The sequence below is a fragment of the Zootoca vivipara genome, chromosome 2 (genome assembly GCF_963506605.1).
Source record: "Zootoca vivipara chromosome 2, rZooViv1.1, whole genome shotgun sequence".
NCBI lineage: Eukaryota > Metazoa > Chordata > Lepidosauria > Squamata > Lacertidae > Zootoca > Zootoca vivipara.
The window spans coordinates 11,229,446-11,248,442 of NC_083277.1; the positions used below are offsets into that span (position 1 = coordinate 11,229,446).

An 18,997-nucleotide genomic window follows, 5' to 3' on the forward strand; every position below is an offset into this window, starting at 1 on the left:
GCCAATGTTATTTGAAAATGGGTGGAGGCTATTGGGAAGGGGTCTTTTTGTATGCAAAAATGGCAGCGAGGATGCTGATTGCCAAGGGATAGAAAGGTGATAAAATTCCATCAAAAGAGGAGTGGCAAGTAAAAATGCTTCAATATATAGAAGTAGCATAGATGATGGAAAAGATCAGAGATCGATCAACCCAAAAATTGAAAAGAGAATGGGAGATCTGTAGACAATATTTAAAAGAACAGTGTCCCCATATAAAAACTTTAGAATGCTTCGAATAACTCTCGGAATTGAATAAGGTATATAGAATTCAGAAAAGATTTAATCAAGATAAAGTTTATTGAAAAATAGAGGCAAGTAATTAAGAAAAGAAATAACCCATATAAAGGAAGTCGGAAGTTGATGGTTGGAACAATTTTGTGTATCTGTGATGCATTGTTCTATTTTTGTAAGAGATGTATTGTGCTTTTTTGTTTTGTTTTCTTTTTCTTTTTTCCTTTTTATACACTTTCATTGTGTGTGTGTGTGTTGATTTTAAACCAATAAAGATTGAATATCGAAAATAAAAAAGGAAGGGAGGTGATGAAAGGAATTGCTAAAGGTGTTTGAAAATGGGTGGGCACTCTTGAGATGGGGGTGCCCAGTTGGGGCTTCTCCAGCGGCAGCAGAATGTCTTGGGCAGGAGAATTCCTGCAGGGTCTCTGAGACTCCCTTGGCTTCTTCCTTCCTCCAGGGAAGCTGCAACTTGCTCTGATTTCTGCCCTTCTCAGGAAGCTGAACCTGCAAACCTGGCCAGGATGGAAGGAGGATGATGGACGGTTGACCTGGTCAGGCTGTCTCCCGCATCCCTCCTCACAACCTCTGAGCATTCCCTCCCAGGACCCTGGGAGAAATCTGGTGAGTTCCAGGGGAGAGGAGATGGGGACAGGGATGGATGGATGGTGGAGGGAGAAAGAGGAAAGGATGGAGAGGAGACAAAAGGCAGCGAGATCCTGGCAGGAAGAATATAGGGGTGAGGCCTTCTCCAAAGTAGCTCTTTGTTTTTTTTAATCCTTTTCATAAAGTAGTGGGGGCAGATTTTCTCCCTCAAGGCTTTTAGGTGCTATTTCCACTGCAGAATTAATTGATGATAATGATGTTGCAGATCAATCCAAAAAATGGGTGAAGGGGACTATGGAAATGCTTCCCATAATTATTTATACTTCATGTATTAGAAGCAAATTGTGTAAACTTGCCAATCTTACAGACTGGGGTTGTGTGTGAGAGTAAGTGGGATAATAATTTATAGTGCCCTTGTAATTTTGTCCGTCCCTAAGCTTACATGGGGGACACAGGTGGCACTGTGGGATAAACCTGATCAGAAGGTCGGCGGTTCGAATCCCTGCGATGGGGTGAACTCCCATTGCTCATTCCCAGCTCTTGCCAACTTAGCAGTTCGAAAGCACGTCAAAAGTGCAAGTAGATAAATAGGTACCACTCCAAACAGGAAGGTAAATGGCGTTTCCATGTGCTGCTCTAGTTCGCCAGAAGCGGCTTTGTCATGCTAGCCACATGACCTGGAAGCTGTACGCTGGCTCCCTCGGCCAATAACACGAGATGAGCACCACAACCCCAGCGTCGGTCACGACTGGACCTAATGGTCAGGGGTCCCTTTACCTTTAAGCTTACATGGAGATACTGTGGTACAAGCTCGGTACAAATTTCAAAGTAAGTACACAAAGCCTGTGGGATGTAATCCACTGGGAGCAGTCAAATACAACATTTCCTGTTTTCCTAGAGTGGACATTCAAGGGAATGTTTGGTCCAGCCAGTTGAAACTTCCTGTTCCTCCTGGCCTGGAGCATCCTTCCTTGCATATGACTAGTGGGTGGGCGTGACCTTTCCAGACGTGGTAAAAGGCCAAGGCATGCTGCCACTCTCTCCTATTCCATCTTCTTTTCATCATGTGAACTTCCCGGACTGCTAACTGCAGTCACTAGGTCAACCCACATATGGGGTAAACCTGTTTGTATATGCTTGTAACTTTAAGCCTTAAGCCTGCCTTCAGGGATTACACTGTGCTCTGCCTGATAATGAGTAAACTTTCTTTTTATTGCTTATGAATAATACTATAGTGTCTTTATCCTTTTAATGAGGGATTTGAAAAGGGGATCTTATCCAGGAACATATAATTCAATATGAGGGAGATTGAATTGCATAATAGTAAGTGGATCTAACAAGCCTGCAACCATCAGCCTGAATCCCGTGATTTCCCCCCATTCCTTTCATGGCATTTTGATGAATTCTCCACAGTTTTCATTTATCTGAATTGTCCATAAACCTCTTTAGAAGTGATTCTTAAAGCCCATCCAATGTTTTGATTTGTTTGCAGCTTCCTCTGGCTTCTGGGCTCCTTAGGAAGCTGAACCTGCAAATCTTTTTTTTATTTTTTATTAATTTTTATTCATTTTATATAACAACACAAAAAGACAGGACATTAAAAAAACATTTTTGCCCACCTTCCCCCCTCCCCCACAAGTTCCCTTCTGCCACAAGTGGATCCTGTGGGTGTTGAGAGTCGAAGGTAGTCCATTTTAAAGCTGGGTTTGTCCCCACCCCCCTCTTCCCAGCTCCTGAGCCCCCCTCTGCCACCAGGGCCCCCCGAGACATAAGGAGAGATTGGGATGGGGAGCCCCCTCAACCATTTATATCTTTCAGCATAATAGACAAACAAACAAACAAATAAAAATTTCAAAGTCTTAATTTGTTAGACATTGTAATTGTGACTTCCTCAGATCCCTTCTTCCTGATTTTCATGATTCTTAAATATAATTATGGCGGGTTCTTATTCTTAATTCCAATTCTAATTCTTAAAACTCAACATTATTTTCCTCCTTCTTCGTGCCACCTCCCCACAGGTCCCCTGCCACAAGAGGCACCCATGAGGTGCGACCATCCAAGGGAGGTCTAATTTGTAATTGGGTTTCCTTCCACCCCTCCCTCCCCCTCCCAAAGCCCCCTCTGCCACCAGAGGCTTCAGGTCGATAGGGAGGAAGATATGTGGCTATCCCCCCAACTACCTGTCTAAACATAACATTGCTACTCCACAAATCTAAAATTTCTTCCCCCAGCCCTTCCTCTACCCCCCACAAGAAATGTCAATTATTACATATTGTTAAAACCTCTAACCAAACATCTTAACATTATTCTTTTAAACACCCTCTTCTTTCCCCCCGGAGTCTTTCCCCCATTTGGTCCAGCATTTCCTTCATCCAGCCAAGATTTCAGAACCATTTTTCAGCCAACCTAATTACCAATTTACCACTTTTTTTCATCCCACACCAAGTCTTCCCCAAATCAAACTTCCAGTCTCTGTCCTCCCCACCCTCTGCTTTTCCCACCCCTCAGTCTCACTTCTCTCTTTTCCATTTTCCTCAGTCTCCCCATTTTCAAAAATCATTATCCATTGGGGGTGATACTTCTCCACAAGGATTGCTTTCTCACTTAAATTCCAAGAACTGCTAGTGTTGGTACTCTTATCTTCATCATCTTCTTTTTCCACCTTTTGTTGAGCGTCATCCTCTTCTTGATTTTTGAGAACCCTTTCCTTTTCAGAAATGTCATCTTGGTCCTGATCATAATCCACTGTACTCATCAGCGGTGAACTAAGTTGTTCCTGTCCCTTTAAGAGATCTCTCATTTCTCCCAGAATTTCCAAGTAGTTTAATACAGTCTTAATCGCAAGCAGAATGAAGATTAGAAGACAGTAGACACTGGAAATTTCCTTCCTTAAGAACGGTTACCTCCATCTTGGCTAACCTTTTTCAAAGTCTTTAACATCTTCCAATCTCAAATAGCGTCCTTAACGAAAATTTCTCCTTCTTTCCCTTTTTGACAGCTGTCAAATTTATTTCTTAATAGCCTTGCTGCGCCTCGTAGGGTGCCAGCTCCAGGGTCAAGAAGGGGTAAAAAAAGCTTGCTTGCTTTGGAGTTATAGAAGCAGTCCTTCTCCCTTTCGGCTTAGGGATATTTTTGCGCCTCTAAAGTCCACAGTAGGAAGAAATCGACTTCCGTTTTTTTGGAATCTCTTCCTATAGTTCCAATTAAATTCCGATAATTCCAATTAGAGATTTCACTTATTTATCCAGATCTTTTCTTTCTTTGGAAGAATCTGGCGCTTGCTGGTAGAAGACTCGGGGCTTCGCTACTCGGAGGTGACGATGGTACCCAAAATGGCTCCCGCGACTCCACTCCGCTGGCTCACAGCTGGCTCTACTGAACCTCCCGGGCAGCGGAGGAATCGCCAAATTTCGGAGCTCTGTGAACCTGCAAATCTAACTGAGACTGAACCTGCAAACCTGGCCAGGATGGAAGGAGGAAGATGGACGGGTGACCTGGTCAGGCTGTCTCCCGCATCCCTCTCCACAACCTCTGAGCATTCCCTCCCAGGACCCTGGGAGAAATCTGGTGAGCACCAGGGGAGAGGAGATGGGGACAGGGATGGGTGGTTGATGGAGGGAGAAAGAAAGAGGAAAAGATGGAGAGGAGACAAAAGGCAGAGAGATTCTGGCAGGAAGAATATAGGGGTGAGGCCTTCTCCAAAGTTGTCCATAAACTTCTTTAGAAGTGATTCTGAAAGCCCATCTAACGTTTTGATTTGCTTGCAGCTTCCTCTGGCTTCTGGGCTCCTCAGGAAGCTGAACCTGAAAACCTAGCTGAGACGGAACCTGCAAACCTGGCCAGGATGGAAGGAGGAAGATGGACGGTTGAGCATTCCCTCCCAGGACCCTCGGATAAAGCTGGTGAGTTCCAGGGGAGAGGAGATGGGGACAGGGATGGATGGATGGATGGATGGTGGAGGTAGAAAGAGGAAAAGATGGAGAGGAGACAAAAGGCAGGGAGTTCTTGGCAGGAAGAATGAAGGGGTGAGGCCTTCTCCAAAGCAACTCTTTGTTTCTTGAATCCCTTTCATAAAGTAGTGGGGGAAGATTTCAAAACCAGGGCGCACTTTCCTCTAGAAAGTAATGCAACATGGATTAATCCATTCCAGACTTTTAAAAACAACCCCTAAAACAGCAATTTAACATGAACTTAACAAGACCATTGATCCATAAAATGAAAAGCAATAATCAATGTTCTGTACCATAAAATAAATAAGACAGTATTGTAGATAAAAATAAAAATTAAATTTTTTTTGTACCTGCACTGATGATAGTCATTGTTTGGGTGGGGAGCTTTTATCCCTTTCCACAGTCACTCTCTGACTCACTCAACCAATCAATCATAAAACATAAAAACAAGCCACAGTCAAAAATGAAGAAGCCACACAAACAAAAACACAAAAAATTGGAAAAAACTAAAGCACCAAATGTCACCTCATAACACTGCAACCAGAAACGGCTTTAATATCGATTAGGGGGGGGGGTTAAATTAGCTGTGCAAGGGAACAAATGGGATGAGAAAAGCCTTAATCACAATGGGGGGGGGGACTTAAATTAGCTGCACAACAGTAAAAATGGAAGCCCATGAGCACGTTTGGTTTCCGAGGGAAAGTTCATTCTTCTCCATATCTAAATCTCATTTTATTTACATTAACTTTTAATGCGTTACTATGGGAAACGGTGCCTCGCAAGACGAATATTTCATTGGACGAATTGAGCGTTGGAACGAATTAAATTCGTCTAGCAAGGCACCACTGTATTTCCGCACATTCTCGTAATTGTCTTTAAAAATATTAATATTCTTAGCTGTCAAACAAATCTCTCAAAAATTGACTTTTTATGTATAACTAACTCTGTTTTCTGTTGTAATTCCTTTTTGTCTTGCTCCATCGTGTTTTTTACCAAAAGCTTAGTCTTATTCTTGTTTAGTTTAAAGCCTGCGACTTGCCCGAAGTCCTGTATCTTTTCTACCAACTTCGGTAGAGTATTTTTGGGATCCGTCACTGTAATTACAAGGTTAACTGCAAAAGCTTTTAATATATATGCTTTATTTCCTACTGTTATTCCTCTAATTAATTTCTCCGCTCTTTCTCTCTCGCCAGGGCCTCTAATACCAAAATAAATAATAATGGTGATAGGGGATATCCTTGTCCCCTTCATTATTTTACAGTTATCTCTTATAACCTTATTAACAATCAGCATGGCCTGTTGGTAAGAATAAATTGCATCAATTCCTCTCCCAAATTCATTTTTTTCTATTATCGTTTTCATAAAAGCCCATGAAACGTTATCAAAAGCCTTTTCAGCATCTAAAAGTATTGCCGCTTTTTTCTCATTTCTTACTTCCAAATCTTCAATAATATCTACGGTATTATTTCCTGGAAAGCACAGGAAGGCAGAGGGCTCTTTTGCTCAAATCCTGCTTGCTGGTTTCCCACAGGCATCTGGTTGGCCACTGTGAGAACAGGATGCTGGACTAGGATGCCTAATCGAGCGGGCTCTAATTATGTTCTAATACAGGCACCCCCAAACTTGGCCCTCCACATGTTTTGGGACTACAACTCCCATCATCCCTAGCTAACAGGACCAGTGGTCAGGGATGATGGGAATGGTAGTCCAAAAACATCTGGAGGGCAGAGTTTGGGGGTGCCTGTTCTAATATATTGCAATATTTTTACACTTACATTTGGCATACCGGTAGTAACACTAAAGTTTTACTTCTTAGTCATAGGAGAGACTGCTACTTGAGCCTGTGATCATTTCCTCCCTGGAAAAAGGGAAATACAGAGATGTGTCTAAGCAGCCAATTCCAACATAGATGATAAAATAATGCAGTTTATTAAGTGTGAATGGAGTTAGCGTGTTGTTCTTGCCATTATCTCATCTGCATTCCTAAAAATTTAGAACATAGCAAGGACAGTGGAGAATGGAGACGGTGTTAAAATAGGAGAAGGTGCGTATTCGGATTGACATGTGTTCAGTTTCTTTCTTGTCTTTCTTGAAAGTCTAATAGGATTTTCTTCCGCCCAATCCAAAACAGGTGAGGAAGATGAGGGCCAGAATTCTATGGCGCCACCTGTGACTTCATTGGGAAGAACCAAGAAACAGTTTAAATGCATGGAATGTGGGATGTGCTTTAGTCACAGTGGAACACTTAGAAGACATCAACAAACTCACACAGGGAAGAAATCATTTAAACGTACAGAGTGTGGAAAAAGCATCAGTCAAAATGGAACACTTAGAATATATCAACGAACTCACATGGAGGAGAAACCATTTCAGTGTATTGAATGTGGAAGGAGCTTCACTCAATATGGACAACTTAGAATACATCAACGAACTCACACGGGGGAGAAACCATTTAAATGTATTGAATGTGGAAAGAGCTTCAGTGAAAATGGACACCTTAGAATACATCAACGAACTCACACAGGGGAGAAACCATTTAAATGTATTGAATGTGGAAAGAGCTTCATGGAAAATGGAGTACTTAGAAGACATCAACGAACTCACACAGGGGAGAAACCATTTAAATGTATTGAATGTGGAAAGAGCTTCAACAGGAAGGATAAACTTACATTACATTGGCGAACTCACACGGGGGAGAAACCATTTGAATGTATTGAATGTGGAAAGAGCTTCAGTGAAAATGGACACCTTAGAATACATCAACGAACTCACACAGGGGAGAAACCATTTAAATGTATTGAATGTGGAAAGAGCTTCAACAGGAAGGATAAACTTACATTACATTGGCGAACTCACACGGGGGAGAAACCATTTGAATGTATTGAATGTGGAAAGAGCTTCAGTGTAAGTGGAGCACTTAGAATACATCAACGAACTCATACAGGAGAGAAACCATTTGAATGTATTGAATGTGGAAAGAGCTTCAGTGTAAGTGTAGCACTTAGAATACATCAACGAACTCACACGGGGGAGAAACCATTTAAATGTATTGAATGTGGAAAGAGCTTCAGTGTAAGTGGAGTACTTAGAAGACATCAACGAACTCACACAGGGGAGAAACCATTGAAATGTATTGAATGTGGAAAGAGCTTCAACAGGAAGGATAAACTTGCATTACATTGGCGAACTCACACAGGGGAGAAACCATTTAAATGTATTGAATGTGGAAAGAGCTTCAACAGGAAGGATAAACTTACATTACATTGGCGAACTCACACGGGGGAGAAACCATTTCAATGTATTGAATGTGGAAGGAGCTTCACTCAATATGGGCAACTTAGAATACATCAACGAACTCACGCGGGAGAGAAACCATTTGAACATATTGAATGTGGAAAGAGCTTCAACAGGAAGGATAAACTTGCATTACATTGGCGAACTCACACAGGGGAGAAACCATTGAAATGTATTGAATGTGGAAAGAGCTTCAACAGGAAGGATAAACTTACATTACATTGGCAAACTCACACGGGGGAGAAACCATTTAAATGTATTGAATGTGGAAAGAGCTTCACTCAATATGGACAACTTAGAAGACATCAACAAACTCACACAGGGGAGAAACTATTTGAATGTATTGAATGTGGAAAGAGCTTCAACAGGAAGGATAAACTTACATTACATTGGCGAACTCACACGGGGGAGAAACCATTTAAATGTCCTGAATGTGGAAAGTGCTTCAGTCGAAATGAACACCTTAGAAGACATCAACAAACTCACACGGGAGAGAAACCATTTCAATGTATTGAATGTGGAAAGAGCTTCAGTGCAAATGGACACCTTAGAATACATCAACGAACTCACACGGGAGAGAAACCATTTGAATGTATTGAATGTGGAAAGAGCTTCAGTGAAAATGGAACACTTAGAATACATCAACGAACTCATACAGGGGAGAAACCATTTGAATGTATTGAATGTGGAAAGAGCTTCAACAGGAAGGATAAACTTGCATTACATTGGCGAACTCACACAGGGGAGAAACCATTTGAATGTATTGAATGTGGAAAGAGATTCAGTGAAAGTAAAACACTTAGAAGACATCAGCGAACTCACACAGGGGAGAAACCATTTAAATGTATTGAATGTGGAAAGAGCTTCAGTGTAAGCGGAGCACTTAGAATACATCAACAAACTCACACGGGAGAGAAACCATTTAAATGTATTGAATGTGGAAAGAGCTTCAGGGAAAATGGAACTCTTAGGAAACATCAACGAACTCACACGGGGTAGAAACCATTTAAATGTATTGAATGTCGAAAGAGCTTCTACAGGAAGGATAAACTTACATTACATTGGCAGACACACAGGGAAGATGCTTTAGTCAATATGGAACCTTAGGAAACATCAGCTAACTCCCTCGGGGAAACCACAGATTTATGAAATGTGGAAAGGGCTTCAGAGGGAGTGGAGACCTTTAATAATAATAATAATCATCATCATCATCATAAATTATTTGTACCCATGGCGACTTCCGGTTTGCCGCGTCTGACTCCAGACGCACCCCGACGGAGCTCCGGAGGACGCGCACTCACCGCCAGAGGCTAAGGTGTTTTTGAGGCTTCAAAGCCCCTCAGAAAGGGACAGGGGGAATCCCTGTACCCGAAGGAGTCGCAGAGCGTTGGAAGGGTCTATGTAAAAGGACAAAAAGGTCCAGAGGAAGAACATAGACGCTGGTAGTAGCGATCTCCTCCCCCGCGGCGAGAAAGCCTGACTTCTGGAGTGGACCAGCGGCATAGCCTCCGATAAAATAAGAAGCCAGCTGCCTGCCTGCTCTCTGACTAAAAAGGTTGGTGCAACCCCTTTGAAATCTTTAAAAAAAACGCTACAAAGAAGCAGGAGACCCAGCCCGGGAAAAGCAGAGGTGGAAAAATAGACATAAACTCAGTGAGCTGCAGACAGCGGGCATATGTACTGAACGCAGGGGAAAGAGGAGGTCAACCCCGTTGTATTGGGAGTATCTGCATCAACTCTAACGCCAAAGAACGAACTATAGGCTTAGAACCTCATAAAACTTGGTAAAAACTTGGTAAAAACTGAATAAGAGGGGCGGAGAGACTAACAATACGATCAAATTGGAGCACGAAGTAACCCAAGTCATTTGAAAAGCTATTAAGGAGCGGGAAGGGGGTTTAAAGAAAAGAAAAGGGAAGAAATGCTGATGGCTTAAGGTGCTGACCAATGCCCCAACACCCAAGAAAAAGACTGAGAGCCCAGTAAAGCCCAATTGGGGGGAAATAAAAAATAAAAGAAAAAGATTTTCGAAGATAGAGGTCTTGAAAGACTTGTGACTCTTGAAAAACAATTCCAACTACTTTGCTGAGGCATTGTTGCAAAGCTCTGTAACTTTAAGAGGTTACAGTCGAAACAGATATTGGATGTACAGTTGCAAAGGAAGGAAGGAATTAAAGGAAGGAGTGGAGGGAGAAGGTAACTGCAAAGCTGCGCTGCCACCTGCAGGACAAAATAAAAAGTCCACATTTGAAGAATAAGAGAATATAGACTTAACTCTATACATTGTGGTTCCTTACCTCTCCCCTCCAAGTGGGAAATTTTATAGGAAAAAAGCCCTCTGAAGCAAAGACATTAAAGACATTAAAAGATAAAGCACTGTACTGAGAAAGACACACTTAAAAATAAACAAAACAAAATAAAACTCAAGCCATTCTACAATTCTACAGAAAGGGAAGAGAACTGGGAGATCTATATATAGAGAGTCGGACACGACTAAACGACTAAACAACAACAACATATATAACTGCACTTGATATGACCAACCCAAGCAAGAAACAGACAACCTTAAGCAACTTGACAACCAACTCCAACCAACTCAGACGGAACTCAACCCAAGACGCCGACATGAACCTGGATATGAAAGAACTGATATTGGGATTAAAAGGAGACCTTTTGGAAATGAGAAAGGAATTGGGGGAGAACGCTAAAAGTACCAATCAAAAATTGGACATGATGGGTGTTAGGGCAAAATTCTGGGTGCGAGAATGCTCAGCCACCCAGCTCATCAGGCAAGGGCCTGTGGTCGTTGCTGAGTATAAAAGGAAGGAGTCCAGCCATGATCCGGAGCAAACAGCAAGGTTTATTACTGCGCAGCAGGTTCAATGCCAGACTGAACACCGTGAACAGGGCTGCAAGAACTTTTAAAACTTCCCACCACCATCCCACAATGCACATCGAAAGCATCATACATACATCACTTGTGACAGGGTAAAACGTCAGAAAAGGGGAAGGTGCAAGGGGCATTAGCATACAGGTAAACAGGAGGTAAGCAGGATTAGGATAAGGTAACAATGCACGATGTCCCAGGACATTGTTAAGCAAGTACCAGTAAGTATCCGGGAGGGGATCCTTGAGTACCTGGTGGGGAAAAACAATGGGTCAAAGTGTGAGTATTGCCTCTGGCTTCGGAGGGTTGGGAATGGCAGGAGATGGTACTTGAATGGATTATGGATATGCAGAGCACCACCACCCTGGCTACCTGACCTCTTGCTTAAGGGATTATGGCTGTTCCCTGCATTCCTGAGAGCCCTTGGCCAGAGTAGAAAAAGGGGGTTTCATTTAGAAATAAAGATACACTGTATGGTTACATAGATACAATATGGTTACATAGAGTCTCAGGCAACAGAGAAGGGGTAGGAGAGGGAGCCTTTATTACTCAGGGCTTGATCTTGAGGGGGTTCGTGTTGGTGCGATACTAGAGTGGTGTTGTAGGATCAAATGGGGTCCCCTTGAGGGCATTAGTGCCAATCTTGATTCCCAAATGAAGCCTCGTTTGGGTGCCCCCCCCTATAAAATTCCCTAACAATGGGTAAGAAAATAGAAGATCTGACTGAAAAATCTGAGATTACAGACCAAAAATTAGATGCGATGGGAATAAAAATTGACGAAAATGCAAAGACTGTAACTGACCTAACAGTTAAATTTAATGATTTAGTAACCAAAAATTTAGAAGTTACAAAAACAGTACAAGAACTGAAGGGTAAAACAATAAGTTTGGAGGAGGGGGTTAAGAGGGTACAAAAAGAATGCAGAGAACGGAAAGGAGAAACAGAAAAAGTTAAGAAAGATATGATGGAAATGAGGGACACACATGAGGCAGTCTTGGATTCAGTTGCGATGATTGAGATGCATAGGAGGGAGAAAGAGTTAAGGTTTAGATCCATACCTGAAGAACAGGACGAACAGATACAACAAAAAATAACTGTAGAATTGGCAAACTGGCTCAATTTAGACCAACAAGAAATGGCCCAACATATTGAGAGAGCCTTTAGAACTAGATCGAGCGTCGCCAGAGCAAACAACTGGCCGGGGGATTGTCTTGTAACATTCAGGAGTATGGAAATTAGAGATCAAATTTTACAAACTTGCAGTAAGAAAAAACTAAATATTCAAGGCGTCGACATTATAATACAAAAAAATTATTCCACCCAGGCTATTGAAAAAGAGGGAAAAATATAAATCTTTGGTGTACGCTCTGAGACAGAAATCAATAGTGCACAGATGGCTATTTCCAGAGGGGATATCCTTCTTTTATAAAGGTAAAAGAAGAAGCTTTAATACATGGGGAGACGCAGACAAATTTTGGAGAAAGTATAAAGACCAACTGGGAGGTAAAAAACAACTGGGTGGCGGGGCAGGGGAAGATGAAAAACAACCAGTAGGAGAAGAAGAAGAGTAAAGAAGGGTGAGAAAGCACTAAAATCCAAAGGATCTAATCATTTGTCTAACCCACTTGTCTACCTGTAAGAGGAATTTTAATTAATATAAGAATAATTTTCAATAAATACGAATGATAAAGTAAAGTATGAGTCTTAAAATAATTACTTGGAATGTAAATGGATGAAATGAAAAAGCAAAACGAAATAAGGTGGCACATGTATTGAAGAAACAAAAATTAGATTTGGTTTGCCTCCAGGAAACCCATGTGGCTAAAAGACATATAAGAATCCTGCCCAACAAGAGCTTGGGAATAGATTTTGCATCTTCTGATGAAACTAAAGAAAGGGGAGTGGTTATTTATGCCAAACCCCACTTAGAACCCAAATTGATATACAAAGATACACAAGGTAGGGTCACAGTGATTGAAATGACGATACAGGGTGAAAAAATAACTGCAATTGGAATATATGCGCCTAATGAGAAAAAGAGTGAATTCTATCAAAGCCTGGAAAGCAAATTAATTGAAAATGTGGGAGAAAAAGGGATTTTATTAGGAGACCAAAATGGAGTAGTGGCACCGGAATTGGATAGATCGATGAAAGCTTCCAAAAAACAAACAAATGAAATTACCTGCAACCTTTTTTAGGTTGATAGAAATGTTAAACTTAGAAGATGTGTGGAGGTACAAAAACCCATTTAAAAAGGACTTTACATTTTTCTCCTACCCAAAAAAGTCGGCAGGGAGAATAGACGCCATTTGGCTGTCTAAAGACTTGACCCTAAAAATATTTAAGACAGAAATCCAACCTAAAACAATGTCTGATCACAATGCAGTCACTGTGTGGCTAAAATGGAACAGAAAAACTACAAGATGGAGGCTGAATGAATCACTCTTAAAAGACGAAAAGATTTTAGAAAAAGCAAAAAAGACATTAAAAGAGTACTTTAAACTAAATAATACAGAAGGAATGGATCTAAATACGATTTGGGACGCTAGTAAGGCAGTTCTCAGAGGGTTTTTCATACAACAGAATTCAATCCAAAGGAAAGAGAAGGAAAAGACAATACAAAAAGTGATACAAAAAATCAGGGAAACTAAGAAGGAACTATATAACAAGCCAGATAACCCAGAAATAAAAAGAAACATCAAAATATTACAATCACAATACTCAATGTTAATTTCGGAAGAAATAGAATGGAAGCTAAAACTAATGAAACAAAGAAATTTTGAATTTGCTAACAAGCCAGGGAAAGTCCTGGATTGGCAGTTAAAGAAAAAAGAAAGTGACAAACTAATTAACAGATTGAAACGACAAAATTATATGTGAACCAAAAGAGATTGAAGGTAAATTTGGGGAATTCTACCGAGAACTATATAAGGAAGGAAGAGAAACCTCAGAAGAGGTAACAGATTATCTAAAGGAAAATGGCCTCCAGAAGCTCACAAAAGAGCAGAGAGAAACATTAAATGCCCCGATTACAACAAATGAGGTACACAATGCCATAAAAAAAGCAAAAGTAGGAAAGACACCAGGACCGGACGGCCTGCCGGCACTTTACTATAAAAAGCTTGAAGAGACACTTTTGGAGCCTTTAAAGAAAATTATGAATAATGTACAGATTCAGGGAGTGATGCCTAACTCTTGGAGAGACAGCTATATTACGATCATACCGACACAAGGCAGTGATAAACTAGAGATAACAAATTATAGACCTATAGCTCTTTTGAATAACGATTACAAGTTGTATGCATCTATCTTGGCAGATAGAACAAAGAAGGTCCTCAACGATATTATACACGGTGACCAGGCAAGCTTTCTCCCCAGCAGAGATATCCAAAATAATACAAGGATATGAATTAATATCCTGGAATATTTAGACTTACGTATTGACAAACCGGCTGCCATTATGGCAGTCGACGCGAAGAAAGCCTTCGACAGGGTCTCGTGGAAGTTTATGAAGGGTGTATTAGACCAAATGGACTTCGGAACAGAATATAAAAATAGCGTACAAGCGATTTACACAGAGCAAAAAGCAAAAATTTTGATTAGCGGCTCCATAACACAAGAATGTGTAATTGAAAAAGGGGTAAGACAGGGATGCCCACTTTCTCCTCTGATTTTTATATTAGTATTAGAAGTTCTGTGTAAAAAGATTAGAGAAGAAAAGAGTATCAAAGGTATACAGTTGGGGAAGAATAGGTACAAGATGAGGTCCTTCGCGGATGACCTCATCATAACAACAGAACAACCAAAGGAAAGCTTTTAACTAGAGCGATAGAAATAATGCAGGAATTTGGGAAAGTCTCCGGCTTTAAATTAAATATAAACAAAACAAAATTATTAGTTAAGAACTTAACAAACGCAGAACAAGAAGAACTGGAGAAAGATACGCAATTAAAAACACATTCAAAAATTAAATACTTAGGGATCTGGATCACCCCCAAAAACATTAATCTCTTCGAGAATAACTACACAAAAGTCTTGGGAGAGATTAAAAGAGATATGGAGATGTGGAACAGGTTACAACTCTCCTTTTTAGGCCGAATATCCACTGTAAAATTAAACATTTTACCTAGGCTCCTCTTTTTGTTCCAAACTATACCGATTTTAAGAAAATTAGACTGCATAGATAGATGGCAAAAAGAAATATCAAAGTTCATATGGGCCGGAAAGAGACCTAGGATAAAACACAGTTTTAATTGACATCAAAGAAAGAGGTGGGTTTGGTCTACCGGACCTCAAGACATACTATGAAGCGGTTTGTCTATCCTGGCTAAAGGAATGGTTTCTTCTGAATAACACGGACTTACTGGATTTGGAGGGGCATGACACCCGATTCGGGTGGCATGCGTACTTAATATACGGTAAAAAAAGTGGCGCATCGGGGCTTCATGAACCACATAATAAGATATCCATTACTCAAAGTTTGGGGAAAATATAAAAGGTTCCTAGAACCTAAGATACCAAAATGGGCATCCCCCACAGAGGCGCTCGCGGTTAAAAAGAAGAACATGAAAGAAGGGTGGGTAACATACAACAACTTATTGACAGAGGAAGAGGCCAAAACAACAATAAAAAAAATAATGATGTGAAAACCTACTTTACAACCTGGTTAGAATACCATCAAACGTACGATCAATACAAAAAAGATAAGGAAATAGGATTTGGGAAAGAGCCATCGAGGTTGGAAAGGGAATTGATAAACAACAAAATAAAAATAATATCAAAAATGTATAGGCTTCTGTTGGAATTTGGAGTAATGGATGAAGCAACTAAAGTCAATATGATTAGATGGGCACAGGACATTGGAAGGCCCATAATGATGGAAGAGTGGGAACACCTTTGGAAATCTGAAATAAATTTTACCACGAGCTATAATATTAAAGAAAACATGCTAAAAGTTCAACACTGATGGTACCTTACTCCCTCCAGACTCTCCAAGATTTATAATAATAATAATAATAATAATAATTTATTATTTATACCCCGCCCATCTGGCCGGGTTCCCCCAGCCACTCTGGGCGGCTTCCAAAAAAAAAAACAGAAATTCTAAAATACAGAAATCCATCAAACATTAAAAGCTTCCCTAAACAGGGCTGCCTTGAGATGCCTTCTAAAGGTCTGGTAATTGTTCTCTTTGACCTCTAGTGGGAGGGCATTCCACAGGGTGGGTGCCACTACCGAGAAGGCCCTCTGCCTGGTTCCCTGTAACTTGGCTTCTCGTACTGAGGGAACCGCCAGAAGGCCCTCGGAGCTGGACCTCAGTGTCCGGGCAGAACGATGGGGGTGGAGACGCTCCTTCAGGTATACCGGACCGAGGCCGTTTAGGGCTTTAAAGGTCAACACCAACACTTTGAATTGTGCTCGGAAACGTACTGGGAGCCAATGTAGGTCTTTTAGGACCGGTGTTATGTGATCTCGGCGGCCGCTCCCAGTCACCAGTCTAGCTGCCGCATTCTGGATTAGTTGTAGTTTCCGGGTCACCTTCAAAGGTAGCCCCACGTAGAGCGCATTGCAGTAGTCCAAGCGAGAGATAACTAGAGCATGCACCACTCTGGAGAGACAGTCAGTGGGCAGGTAGGGACTCAGCCTGCGTACCAGATGGAGCTGATAAACAGCTGCCCTGGACACGGAGTTGACCTGTGCCTCCATGGACAGCTGTGAGTCTAAAATGACTCCCAGGCTGCGCACCTGGTCTTTCAGGGGCACAGTTACCCCATTCAGGACCAGAGAGTCCTCCACACCCGCCCGCCTCCTGTCCCCCACAAACAGTACTTCTGTCTTGTCAGGATTCAATCTCAATCTGTTAGCCGCCATCCATCCTCCAAGCACTCACACAGGACCTTCACCGCCTTCACTGGTTCTGATTTAAAAGAGAGGTAGAGCTGGGTATCATCAGCATACTGATGGACACCCAGCCCAAACCCCCTGATGATCTCTCCCAGTGGCTGCATATAGATGTTAAAAAGCATGGGGGAGAGGACAGAACCCTGAGGCACCCCACAAGTGAGCGCCCAGGGGTCTGAACACTCATCCCCCACCACCACTTTCTGAACACGGCCCAGGAGGAAGGAGCGGAACCACTGCATGACAGTGCCCCCAGCTCCCAAGCCCTCTAGACGGTCCAGAAGGATGTTATGGTCGATGGTGTCAAAAGCCGCTGAGAGATCCAGCAGAACAAGGAAACAGCTCTTACCTTTGTCCCTAGCCCGCCGGAGATCATCGACCAGTGCGACCAAGGCAGTTTCAGTCCCATGATGAGGCCTGAATCCTGACTGGAAGGGATCCAAGAATTTGTCAAATTTGTGCTGGAGGTGTGGAGGGAGTAAGGATGACCTATACCACATGTGGTGGACATGTGAGAAATTTAAAAAGTTTTGGGGACAAATTTATGAAGAAATCAAAAAGCTGCTAGGAATAACATTTCAAAAAAGACCTGAGGCGCTACTATTAAGCATCATAGGGAAAGACATACCGAATCCAAAGAAAGAAATATTTCTTTATGCGACTGCGGCGGCCAGGATTCTGGTCACCAAAAGTTGGAAAGAAACCGAGGTTCCCACAATCTTGGAATGGCAAGCTAAACTACAAGAATTGGTCGAGATGGCCTGTCTAACTAACAGCTTAAGGGGCAAATCAAGACAAAATTTTGCTACAAAGTGGGAAAAATATAAGATATATGTGGAAAAATATAGTAAGGGTACACTGCCTATATTAATACTGGATTGAAATTGAAGACTGGCGGGAAGAAGGAAATGACTGATAGTAAATTATTGGTGCACTGAGTAATAAGAATGCATTTGACATTTGATATAGAGAAATGCATTATGTTACGTACGTTCAATGCTATAATACATGGTATAATACGTTGGGGAATGACAGGAAGTCCGAGGAACAAAACAAGTTGAAATATAGAAGAGCAAACAGGCCCACATCCCCACCCCACTCCCCAATTAATAATAAAACATTTACATATAGAAAGGAAAAATAACAACGTCAATAAAAAACAACAACAGCAAAACGATTTGGAGAAATAATGACTTTATTAATATGGGTGACATACAAATTGTAAGTGTCATCAACAACTGGTAAGACAAGTAAAAATCGATGAGATGGGAGTGGGAGGGGAATGTGTATGGGTGGGGATGGGGATGGGGGGATGAAAGGAGGGGGTGGGGTAATAGTTTATTCAGAACGATGGGGGTGGAGAATTTCATAAGCAAATTCACACAGGGGGGGAAACCACATAAATGTATGGAGTTTTCCACTCAGTTTTCCCATATTTCCTGGGAAGTGAAGATGACTGTCAAGTCTCTGGATCATAGCTGCCAAGTTCCGCATTAAAAAATAAGGGATCGGCTCACTCACACAGCAGCGCGGCACTGGAAGTCGTTTCTGCGCATGACTGAACATGCGCAGAAGTGATTTTCGGTGCCGGCTCTGCCCATGACAGCACCGAAGGGAAATCGCTTCTGGATTTTAATAGACTTGGCTTCATGCCTGGGACAAAGCTGAGCTCCGTGGGTCAACTGATGTTTGTCTTTCTTACACTTGGAAAGATAAAAACCATTTGACTAGTGGAAACTCGCTGCACCGAAACTTTGAAAATCCTTGCTCATAGCCGAGGTCCAGCCTTATTCTGATTTGAAGCTGGAGATAAGCTTTAACTCTTGCAACCCCCAAAGCTTTGCTTTTGCAGTAAGAAATGCATGGCGGTATTTGTTCTGTCAGAAGCACCTGTCTTCCATAATAATATGACAAAACTTCCAAGGGCACACAAGAGCTTGCTTTGAAGCTAAAATGTCACTCAGGGGTCCTTGGAAGAACAGGAAGACACATGGGTTAACCCAGGAAGCTGTCTTATACCGAGTCGTAGCCTTGGACCATCCAGCTCAGTATTGTCTCCGTTTCAGGCAGGGAATATCTCCGAGCCCT

At 41.7% G+C, this 18,997-nt stretch overlaps 1 pseudogene; it reads left to right on the top strand.

Annotated features, from left to right (window-relative positions):
* The first annotated feature begins 735 nt into the window (after positions 1-735).
* On the top strand, positions 736-11,446 carry LOC118081435 (oocyte zinc finger protein XlCOF6-like; annotated as a pseudogene).
* The last annotated feature ends 7,551 nt before the right edge of the window (positions 11,447-18,997 follow it).